The sequence below is a fragment of the Leopardus geoffroyi genome, chromosome D2 (assembly GCF_018350155.1).
Source record: "Leopardus geoffroyi isolate Oge1 chromosome D2, O.geoffroyi_Oge1_pat1.0, whole genome shotgun sequence".
In the NCBI taxonomy this organism is placed as follows: Eukaryota; Metazoa; Chordata; class Mammalia; order Carnivora; family Felidae; genus Leopardus; species Leopardus geoffroyi.
Genome location: NC_059334.1, coordinates 64463065 through 64474090, shown reverse-complemented (window position 1 = coordinate 64474090; position 11026 = coordinate 64463065).

Genomic DNA, 11026 nt, shown 5'->3' with positions numbered 1-11026 from the left:
TTCCAACAAGTTAGGATGACTCCAAACGAATCTTCTAAAAGTGACGTAAAAATTCCATAACTGGCAAGAATAAAAGACGGCGCTGGAAGAAAGAATCAAAAGACTTTAGAGAATGAGCATACTCTAATAGATATATATTTAAGGCTGGAAGATATACCAGCTGAATGATTCAGGATGAGAGCCTACAAGGTATTCCATGTTCCATGGTGATAAGGAATGTGCTAGTGTCACAGGATTCATGCACAGAGAAACAAGACACCGAGGCCTTTTTGTCCAGGAGGCAACTTTATTCCTCACGCCAGCATGGGCTCAGTGGGGTTTGTACCCAAAAAAACCTGATCCCCAAGCACATTAAGGTATATGTAGCCTTTCGTACAATTTTTGCTCCTTTGTCTCCCATGTATGTTAACATATGGTCTGAATGGGTGGTCTATGTTACAGAGTCATGAGGAATGTCTTGCATGCACACATAGCCAGGTTGCCTTCCCTTATCTTGAGGTTTCACCACATTCCTTAGGGAGGGGCTCTACCACATTCTCTGCTTTAATGTTCAGACCCCCTATTTGGGGTCAAAGAGTATCGTCTTGGTTCAGAGGTTTATATTTCCATAACATAATCACATGCATAACTGTTTTCCTTTTGATCATTATCTCAATGATGTTGGAGATAGACTGTATAACCAGAGGACCTAGTCAAGCTAGGATTAATCAAGATCCCCAAATCAAGAGGATAATACTTGTGAGGGTTTTGAATCCCCCAAGAGTTGAAAACCATCTTCCAGATAACTCCCTGGGGTCCTAACCTTTCCAGGTCTGGACTGGGACATAAGCAACCTTTCTCATTTGATCTGTGATCACCTCTATGACTTTTCCTTCATCATCTATCTGTGGATAGCAGTTGATCAGGTTAAGCTTTCCACAAATTCTTCCCTCAGAAGCAAGCAAGTAATCCAAGACCAAGTGGTTTTGGTAGATAGCACTGAGCATTTTGGTTTCCTGCTTGGCTAGTAAGTTAAGAACTCTGGCAGTTTTATTGGTTATAATTTCTACAACTTCTTGCAGCCTGATTATGCAGTTTAGCATGTAAATGGGAGTGTGGTAGACCCAGGACCCATCCTCTGCCCAGGTGGCAGGGCCATAATATTGAATTATACACTCATGAGGCCATTCAGCATCTTTCCAATTGCCAGTTTGCAGGGCACATCATTTCCTTTGAGACTTTCTGTCCCCATACACTTGGACTCCCAAATGTTTCCCTCTGGCAAGTGGAAGCAGGAAGAAAGATCAATGAATAGTTACCAGCACACATGACCCTGACCTGCTGAAGGAAGTTCTGTATAGGCTGTCCTTCCACATATCCAGTATAGTCCACCTAGGGCCTGCTATTTGATGGCTGTGTCAACATTAACCCAGGCCTCTCGGAGATGAGGGAAGTTAGACAAGGGGTGGGGATCTAGCTCAAGGTGATCTGGGGTCCCCCACCATTGGGCTTCCTGGGCAGCTGAGTTATAAATCTTTGGCCTAGGCATGTTAAGCTTCCAACAGAGACAGTGAACTTCCTTCCCCACAAGGCAAGACAGTTTTCCCCAATAATTGAGGTTTTGAGGAGTCAAACCCCAATGGGCATTCTGTCCCATTATAAGGTTCACAGGGATCTAATTTGCTAGCCTCCAATGCCATTGTTCCCCCAAATAAATAACAAGAAGAGATCTTTAGAGTCTGGGCTATAGTCTCTGCTAGGGCCAGAAACAGATTTTTCATTGTGGAAGATCCTTCTCCATTTCTGCATAAAAGGAATGAAAGACCTGGTGGGTCATGGCCTTATGTGTGACAGTAACTCTCTTAAACTACAATACAGTTCCTGGGTCTGTGCCCTGTCCATGGATACATATCCTGATCTGCCAGCTACCTCTCCATCTGGGGTCTCCCAGGTTAAGACCAGTAAAATTAACTGGGTTAGGGGTCCCCAGCTGACAATTTGGTGTAGTCATCCCCTTTTGAAGGAGTGCTGTTTTGTCTTCTCCCTGGCCCATGATATGTAGTTCCAGGAGGAACATTAAGACTGGGCAGTCCCAGGCACACCCAAAACGGGCCCCAGTTGAGAACAGTTCACACATGTACTTATCATTTAGCCTGTATTCCCATTCCCGAGATAGTCCTCCACATGCATTGGCAAAGGTTGACTGGGCATCAACTATGATTAAGCACACATCAAAAAGTATTGACACTGGTTGTTTTAGGTTAGTGAGTTGTATCCTTTGGTTCATTTTGCCCTTGCCTGGAGGGTGGCTCTGGACTTCTTGCTCAGCGAATACTGTGGGTTGAAACCAGTCAATACACTATCTGGAAGATAGAATAAGTGGTCTTAATGTGTATGCAGGTCCCCAGGATCTTTCTCTGGCATGAGAAGTGGGTATGGTATAGTAAGGTCCAAGTGACTCCCTGACCCGAGCTGGTTATGCGAATATGTGGGTCACACAATGAGGAATCTAGGTCTACAAAAGAGGTCCAGATTAGAAGCCACCAATACCAATGAAGCATCCTATCCACAAAAGGAAGGTAAATGCTAACAGAAACCTCTTACTATACCCGCAGCTGGCCCAGGTGGCATCTGCCAATCCTATGGTGAAAAGTAGAGCAAGAATCACAACAACATTGAGAAACAAGGGGTGACAGTGCATCACAGTAAGGAAACATATAGAAGATAAGGACAGTCTGTTTGTTCCACTGGACTGTCAATTCCTCAAACTTCTGCCGTGCATAAATTAGTCCACTTCTAGAGTGACTAAAGACGTGCTGCAGTCTCCCAGAGCCTCTGGAGTTGTAGATTGCTTCTTCTGTATGGTCAGCTTTCATGGCATTGATGATCAGGAATGCACTCCCAGTTTAGAGATGCTAGCTTCACTCTGCTGTGGTGAATCCATGGACCCATTTTGGCTACCTTTACTGCAGTAGGGGTAGACAAAATGACAGTGAATGGGCCGCTCCAGAGGGGTTTTAGAGGTTGGACATTCCACTCCTTCACCCATACAGCATCTCCTGGTTTAAAGGAGTGAGTGTCTGTGGTCAGACTGACAGGTAATTTCTCCCTAACCCAGTGGTGTAAAGTGGTTAGGGTAGAGCTGAGGGCCTGTATCTGTTGCCTTAGGGTTATATTGCCTATCTCATTTAGATCCCCTATTCCCTTGAAAATGGGGGGCGGGGGACAGCCATAAAGGATTTCATAAAGGGAGAATCCCACCCTTAGTGGGGCTAACAGGTGATTGGCAACACTTAGTCCCAGTGTAGATGGGTTTCCTAATATAGGTGGGTTATTTTGGGCACATATTTCACATTGTTCGCATACTGCTTGGGCTATTCTGGAGAATTGAGGGATGGAGAAATGTTGGCTTAATGGAGTCTTAAGAGCTGTCTGGCCAATATGGGTTTCCTGATAGAACTGCTTGACAAAAGGGGGAGCCAGGAATTGCTCAGGAATTGCTACTCAGCTGTCTTCAAATTTTCACCATCCACCTGGGAGGTAGCTTCCATTTTCAGTATTAAACCAGGTACTCTCATATTGAGAATAGTTAGGGTCCCATTCTGCAAGTGGACTAGGGAACACTGCAGTGGTTAAAGCCACGGATTCCACTGTTCCTTTGGAGGCCGCAAACTTTGCTTCTTGTTTTGCTTTAGTATTTCCCTGTGCATCCATGGTGTCTCCCCTTTCATGTCCCTGACAATGCGTGACTGCCACTCTTTTAGGGGCCCACACAGCATCTACGAATTCAAGGATTTCTTTATCATACTTTATGTCTTTTCCTCCTGAGTTTATTAGACCCTTCTCTTTATAGAATGCCCCCATGTACATGGAGGGTGGTGAAGGCATACCCATAGTCTGTGTATATATTAACACATATCTCTTGGTTAGCGTGATGAGCTCTGCCTTCTGTGCCAAAGTCCCCTTTGGCAGGGGTTTGACCTCAATGATAGAATTCAGGGTCACCATGGAGTACTCTGTGAGGTGTTCTCCCTCTTTCACAAAACTGCTACCATCGGTGAAATACTCAGCATCGGGGTCCTTGAGGGGCTGGTCCTTCAAGTCTGGTCAGCTGAAGAACACCTGATCCATGACTTCAATGCAGTCATGATCTGGTTGACCTGGACTGACAGGCAGTAGGGTTGCAGGGTTTAGGGTTGGCACTACTTCTACATGAATGGGTGGGTTCTCACATAGCGTTGCCTGATATCTGATTATCTGGGTGTTGGTTAGCCAGTATTGTCCCTTGTATTCCATTAATGTTAATACTGAACGTGGCACTCGGACTGTCAATTCTTGTCCCATAGTTATCTTGTCAGACTCAGACACTAAGAGGCCCGTGGCTGCAAGTGCCCGTAGGCAGGGTGGCCTGCCTTGGGCAACAGAGTCAAGATGTTTGGAGAGATATGCCATCAGATGATGCCATGACCCCAACATCTGGGTTAGGACTCCCACCAGTATGTTCATGAATGTACATGAAGAAAGTTTTGGACATATCTGGGAGACCCAAACCAGGGATGCTGGTGAGGGCCTGTTTGATCTCTTCAAAGGCCCTTTTGCTGTACTTGCTCCCATAACAGAGGTTCTTGCCCTCCCCTCTTTGTGGCCTCATGGATGGGTTTTGCCAAGACCAGGAAGTTAGGTATCCAGATTCTACAAAAACCTGTGGCCCTGAGAAACTCCTGAAACTGGGGTCGGGTAGATGGAACCAAGATCAAACAAATGGCCTGTTTTCTCTCCAGGCTGAGTCGGTGCTGCCCCTGGGAGAGGTGGAAGCCAAGGTATTTGACTTTCTTTTGATAGATTTTGGCATTTTCCTTGAGACCTTATAGCCAGCTTCCCATAGGAGGGTAACAAGTTGCTGAGTCCTTTCATGAAATCCTCCTGAGACCTTCCAGCCAGTGGTAAGTCATCTACATATTGAAGCAAAACACAGCCCTGTTGATCTGCTGGGAAGGCTCTTAGGTCTGAGTCTAATGCAGTGCCAGAAATAGTTGGGGAATTTTAAACCCCTGAGGCAATCTGGTCCAAGTCAACTGGCCCTTATCACCATTTTCAAGATTCTCCCACTGGAAGGCAAATATTGGTTGACTCTGGCAGGCCAGGCAGATGTAGAAGAAAAAATCCTTGAGTTCTAGGCATGTGAGGAAGGCAGCTTTGATGGGGATAAGATCCAAGAAAGTGTATGGGTTTGGGAACAACTGGGTACAGGGTGACGGCGGCCTGGTTTACTGTGTGCAAGTCTTGGACTGGCCAGTAGTCATCGGTGCATGTCACCTAGACTGGTAGGAGAGGCATGTTCCAAGATGACCTACAGGTTTGGAGGATCCAGTATTTTAGAAGTCTCTCCAGATGCTTCCATATCCCTATCTGTGTCTTACAAGGGATGAAATATTGGTTTTGGTGGATGGGCTCTGCCCCTGGCTTTTGTTTTACAATTTTTATAGGTATATTCTGGGCCATTCCTGGTGGGTTGTCCTCAGTCCACACCCCTGCTACTCTGAAGGGCAGCTCAGATCCCTGTTGTGGCTCCTCCATGAGACTGTAAAGGTGCCATTCTTCCTCTTGGGAAATCGTGAGAGTCATAATCTTTGCTTCTGGCTTTCGTAGGGTCAGAGCAGCTTGTTTGTGGGAGTTGAAAGTTATCGGGGCCTGCAGTTTTCTCAACATGTTCTGGCCTATTAAAGCCATGGAGCAGTTGGGGAGGTACAGAAATTCATGGGTGACTTCACGGCCACCTAAATTGCATCACCAAGGCAGCAGGAAGGGACCGCATGTCTGATTGCCCATGACACCCACAATGGTGGCTTGTCTCTGTGAGAGGAGGCTCACGGGTTGGGTTACCACAGAGTGTTTCACCCCAGTATCTACCATGAAGTCGATGGGTCAGCTCCCCACATTCATTCAGACCATAGGTTCTTGGGGGCCTAACAAAATAGACTCTGGTCTGTCCTAGTCCTCTTCATAGTCTTCCATGGCGGCTAGCCCCACAAAATCATCTTTGGGGGCCCCTGAGGCCCTGATGCTGGTAGCTACTGCCCCAGACCACATGACCTCTTTCTTTTTGCTTGGGGCCCTGCTGAGAATTACCCAGCTGCAGGGCACATTCGTTTTTCTAGTGGCCTTCTTGAGGACAGTGAGCACACCAGTTCCATCCTAACTTTGGTCCTGGGCAAGATGATCCTCCCTTCCATTCCCCTTTTGGCCCCAACCCTGGCCCTGCAGGGTACCTTTCTGGGAGCATTCGACAGCTCCACCAAGGCAGCAGCTAACCAGTCTGCCTTTTTCTGCATCTTCTGGTGTTCTTTCCTCTGTGCCACCTGGTCATGGTTGACAAACACCTTAGTAGCTACTTCCAGCAACTGACCGGCCTGTGTACTAGCAAAACCCTCTAGCTTTTGCAGCTTATGCTGGATGTCCCCTTGGGCCTGACCTATGAAAGCCACATTGACCATCCACTGGTTAATGGGCACCTCTGGGTCAAAAGGGGCGTAGAGACAAAGTGCCTCTAGTCTCTCATAGTCTCTCATAGAACTAGCTCAGGCTCTCCTCAGGTCCCTGGAGCACTTCTGATGTTTTATTCATATTTATGGCCTTTTTTCCTCCTTCCTTCATGTCATTTAGAAGGGTTTCTTGATACTGTTTAGTCCTTGCAAGCCCTCCGTCTACACTTAAGTCATTTGGGTCCCATTTGGGGTCCTTCCCAGGAAAATGAGCCTGAACATAGGCCTGGGTGTCCAGTATCCCAGCCAGGGCATTCACCTCTAACCATTTTAGGGCAGCCTGGGTAATTCAGTGACACTCCTCCGTGTTGAAGAGGGTCAGGAGAAGCTGGTGGCAGTCTGTCCAAGTAGGTTGATGGGTTTGAATTATGGACTGCATTAGTTCAATCATAGCCTGGGGCTTCAATCATAGGAGGGAGTATGGTACTCCCAATTTAGGAGGTCCATAGTGGTAAAGGGTTGGTACACAAAAACATGCTGGCCTCCTTGGATCTGGCCTTCCTTATCATAATAGAAGGGTAACCTAGTTTTCCTCAGTGGCATCTATAGGGCTCCCCAGTGTTGCTGCAGGGAGGGACTGTCTCTTATGGCCTGATCTTGTAGTTGCCTTCCAGGAGAGGTATATGGGTTTATGACTGGTACTCCGGGAGAGCTGGTCACATTTGGAGAGGTGGTGAGGCCTGAGAACTAGGGGCAGGCTCTGGTAGGGTCTCAGTAGTCGAGACAGCTGGAGGCACAGGTGGCAGTGAGGGGTACAGTGGGGAATATGGCAGTGGGGTTCCCCAGGATCTTCCTAGTGTATAGGTTTTTCGGTTTTTGGCCAGCATTTGGAGGAAGCCATGACACGAGCCCTCATAATTTTACAGTTCTCTTCAATACAGACTTTAACCAAGGCAGCTGGGATAGGACCAGGTCTTGCCAACAGTAAATGTAAGGAAATTGGTCAGGATGGCCTGGATTCCCCACAATGACCCTGAACACTAGGCCAACTAGTTCCTTATCAAGTGAGCCCTTGGAGAGCCAGCCCACCCTGAATGATGGCCAATTTCACAGAATGTCCAGAGCTTTCTAGGAGTTAATTTCACACCATAATCTCCTGAATATCCCTTCTTGAAATTCCTCAACACACACTCTAGGGGAGTTAGTTTACTCTACTTTCCATCCATTTCCTCCCCCTAATGGACAACTTTCATGCACAAGAGAGGAAAAAGGAGGAAGGGAGGGACAATTTGGAGAGGACACACACCTGCTTTGTCCATTTCTGGCTGCTTTCCTCTCAGAGATATTTCAGGCACCTCTTAGCATTGGCGGGTTCAGTATCAAGCCCTGACCCAGATAAGACTCCTGAGAAAGTCTGACACTTCCCTAAGCCATATCAGATGGCCACAGAGCCAGAGATTGGGACTCAACACTCACTTTTGCCCATTGGGCAGGTAGGAATCTTTTCACTGTCCATCTCATTCACACACAGTCACACATCAACTCCAACCCACTGCCCAGTGCCTTAGAGTTGATGTTTTGTTCCTTATAGAACTACTCAGGCAACTGAGAGGTGATCTGGCTCCCCCTCTGCCTCTTAGGGGCAGGTCTACCAAAATGAACCCAGGTTCTTACCAGTCTGACAGGTGGAGCTCCCTGAGCTAGTTCCTGGACCTCACCAGGTTCCTTTGTGCATCCGGCGCCCTTCCCCTGGGACACCAGGAGGGGTTAGTCTCCTACAGATCAAGCAGTCTGATGGCGCCAGGTGAGGTTGCTTCTCCTGGTACTCCAAGGTTCACACCCTAGTGACAAAGGAGGTGGAAATGCATTGTCTCTGAATCATGGACGTGAGTCCCCAAGAAATGTAGCAGGATTCTTGCACAGAGAAATGGGACACTGAGGTTTTCTGTCCAGGAGGCAACTTTATTAGTCATGCTGGCATTGGCTCAGTGGGTTCATACCCGAAAAACTGAACCTAAAGCACAGTAGGGTATAGCCTTTTGTACAACTTTTGCTCCTTTGTCTCCCATATATGGTAACATACAGTCTGAATGGGCGGTCTATGTTGTCATGCACGTGCACATAGCCAGGTTGCCTTCCCTTGTCTTGAGGTTTTCACCACATTCCTTAGGGAGAGGCTGTACCACACTAGAGAGAAGAATCATTAAGTATCACTGAGAAGCTCAGTGGTGGCTGTCCTCCACAGGCTAGCACTTACAGTAGTAGATGTTGTTACAGAGCTGGATTCAGTAATAGCAATAATAGAGGCTAGGTGGTAGATTTTCATTAAAAGCAAGGTAAGCACAAGTACCATAATGAGTATATTAGTCTGCTCGGGCTGTATAATAGAATACCATTAACTGGGTGCTAAAATAACAAATTCATTTTCTCAGAGTTCTAGTGACAGGAGTCTCCAAAATCTAGGTACCAAAAGGGCTGGCTTCTGGTGAGGTCTCTCTTCCTGGTTTTCAGGGAGATTCCTTCTGGGTCCTCACATTGCCTTTCCTCTGTACATACACAATCCTGGTGTCTCTTTCTCTTCTCATAAGGATACCAGTCCTATCACATTATGGCTCCACTCTTATGATTTCATTCAACACTAAGTACCTCCTCAAAGGAAATACCTTCAAATATTGTCACATTGGAGGTTAGGACCTCAATGTATTAATTCGTAGGGGACACAATTTAGTCTATAACAATGAACACGTAGGCTGGCAACTATATGGTCTTACTATATAGAAAGCTATGAAAGTCGCTAATAGAGCATGGCATCCTGGTAAGCCTGTTCAGATTTTGGAGGTAGATTATTTCATACTTAGAAATACTGTTGTGAACCATTTCCAAGTGATACAAAACATTATCAGCTTTGGGATTTAAAATAAGAAAGGGGTCTCCAACATGTTTAGGCTACTATATAAGTATTTCTGCTACTTGGGCTATATATATAATGCAGATCCTATGATATTAGAAATATCTATGATGGGAAAGAATGTCATAGGGAATTTTTTGGAGGCTACAATAGGAGAAACATGATATAGTTTGGGGGATCACTAGTCATATTCTGAGATTTGGAAAAAAGGGCTTCAAGTAACCTTGTGTCATAATTATCCATCATGAGTTGAGTTCATAAGACCCACGAAGTCATAATATATAACAAATACCTCTTGGAGAGGGCATAAATAAATGGCACAAGAAGGTAGTCCGGACCCCCGTGTCAACCACCAGTGTTTTGTGGGTTCCTCTCCTTTAGCTCAGCTCTATGGCTACATGGGTTAGTGACTTAAGCCTAGCTGACAGAAGGGGAACAAAGCCAAATTTCAGCCACACTCATCAGTGATATTAAAAGGGACAAGGAGGTACAATACTCCCATTGGGCAAAGTTTGGCCAGTGTACTTTCTTTCCTCTTTGTATAGATAGAGTAGTGGCCTGGGGAAAGAATATACACACTGACCATGAACAATAACAACTAATTTGTTTTGTGGCTCAGACTTTGCATAAAAATGAAAGATTGGGAACAAGGAATTAAAGTAAAAGAAATGTGGATGGACCTATGAGAGTAGGTATGAAGTGTAATGATCCTAATATCACATGTTAACGTCAACACTAACCAGAGGGCATCCATCATAAAACAGATGGCATCCCATCTCAAGAACACCAACCAACTATAAAAACAAAACAAAACAAAACAAAGCAAAACAAACAAAGAAAAACACAACCATTTGATGATGAGTTGATTATAACTGGACTTCTTTCACCCTAGAAAGTACAAAGATTCATCTTGACTAGAATAAACACATAAGGTAGTCTTTGTTGATGGAGGTAGCTCTTATATACTATAAACAGGGAAGACTATTTTAGGTACTCAGATCACCTACTATAGTGCCTCTTGCTAATTTTGATGGTAAATACAGAAGACCAGTGGCCTTAGCCTAAGGAAAGCATGGCTACCAAGCACTCATGTCCTTCATATCAGATGCAGGTATCAGTCACCCCACAAAATTAGCTCTAATACTACCAGAAGTGTTAGCTGAGGGTGCAGAGAATTGAGAATGGATAGTAGGGAAGAGGCAAGACGAGATTAAGTTGTGCCTTCAAGGTCAGCTGCAGTAACAGGGCCAATAGTTTATTCCACTAATTTTTTCTTCTAAATTTCTTTAGCAAAAGAGAACAACATAAACCTAATTGTGCTATTCTCACAAATTATATGAAACAATTGGATCTGAGTGCTACAAGCAGTGGACCATAGAGGACACTGTGCATCACCAAGATTCCAACTTCACGATTAATGTACTCATTCCCTCAGCTGTTGGAAGTGTTGACAGCTGACAGCTATCAGCTGAGACCTTCTGGGGGACTTTCTTCAGCTGGAAAGAGATCACCTCGCCCCAGAATACAATCCTCTCCAGGAACTGCTTGTGTCAAATGACTTATTAGTATAGAGATATAAAGGTTTGGCACCGCTGCTTCACAGAGTGATCCCAGTAGGTCATTCTAATTCCAGAACAACCTGGAGACTCTCTACTGC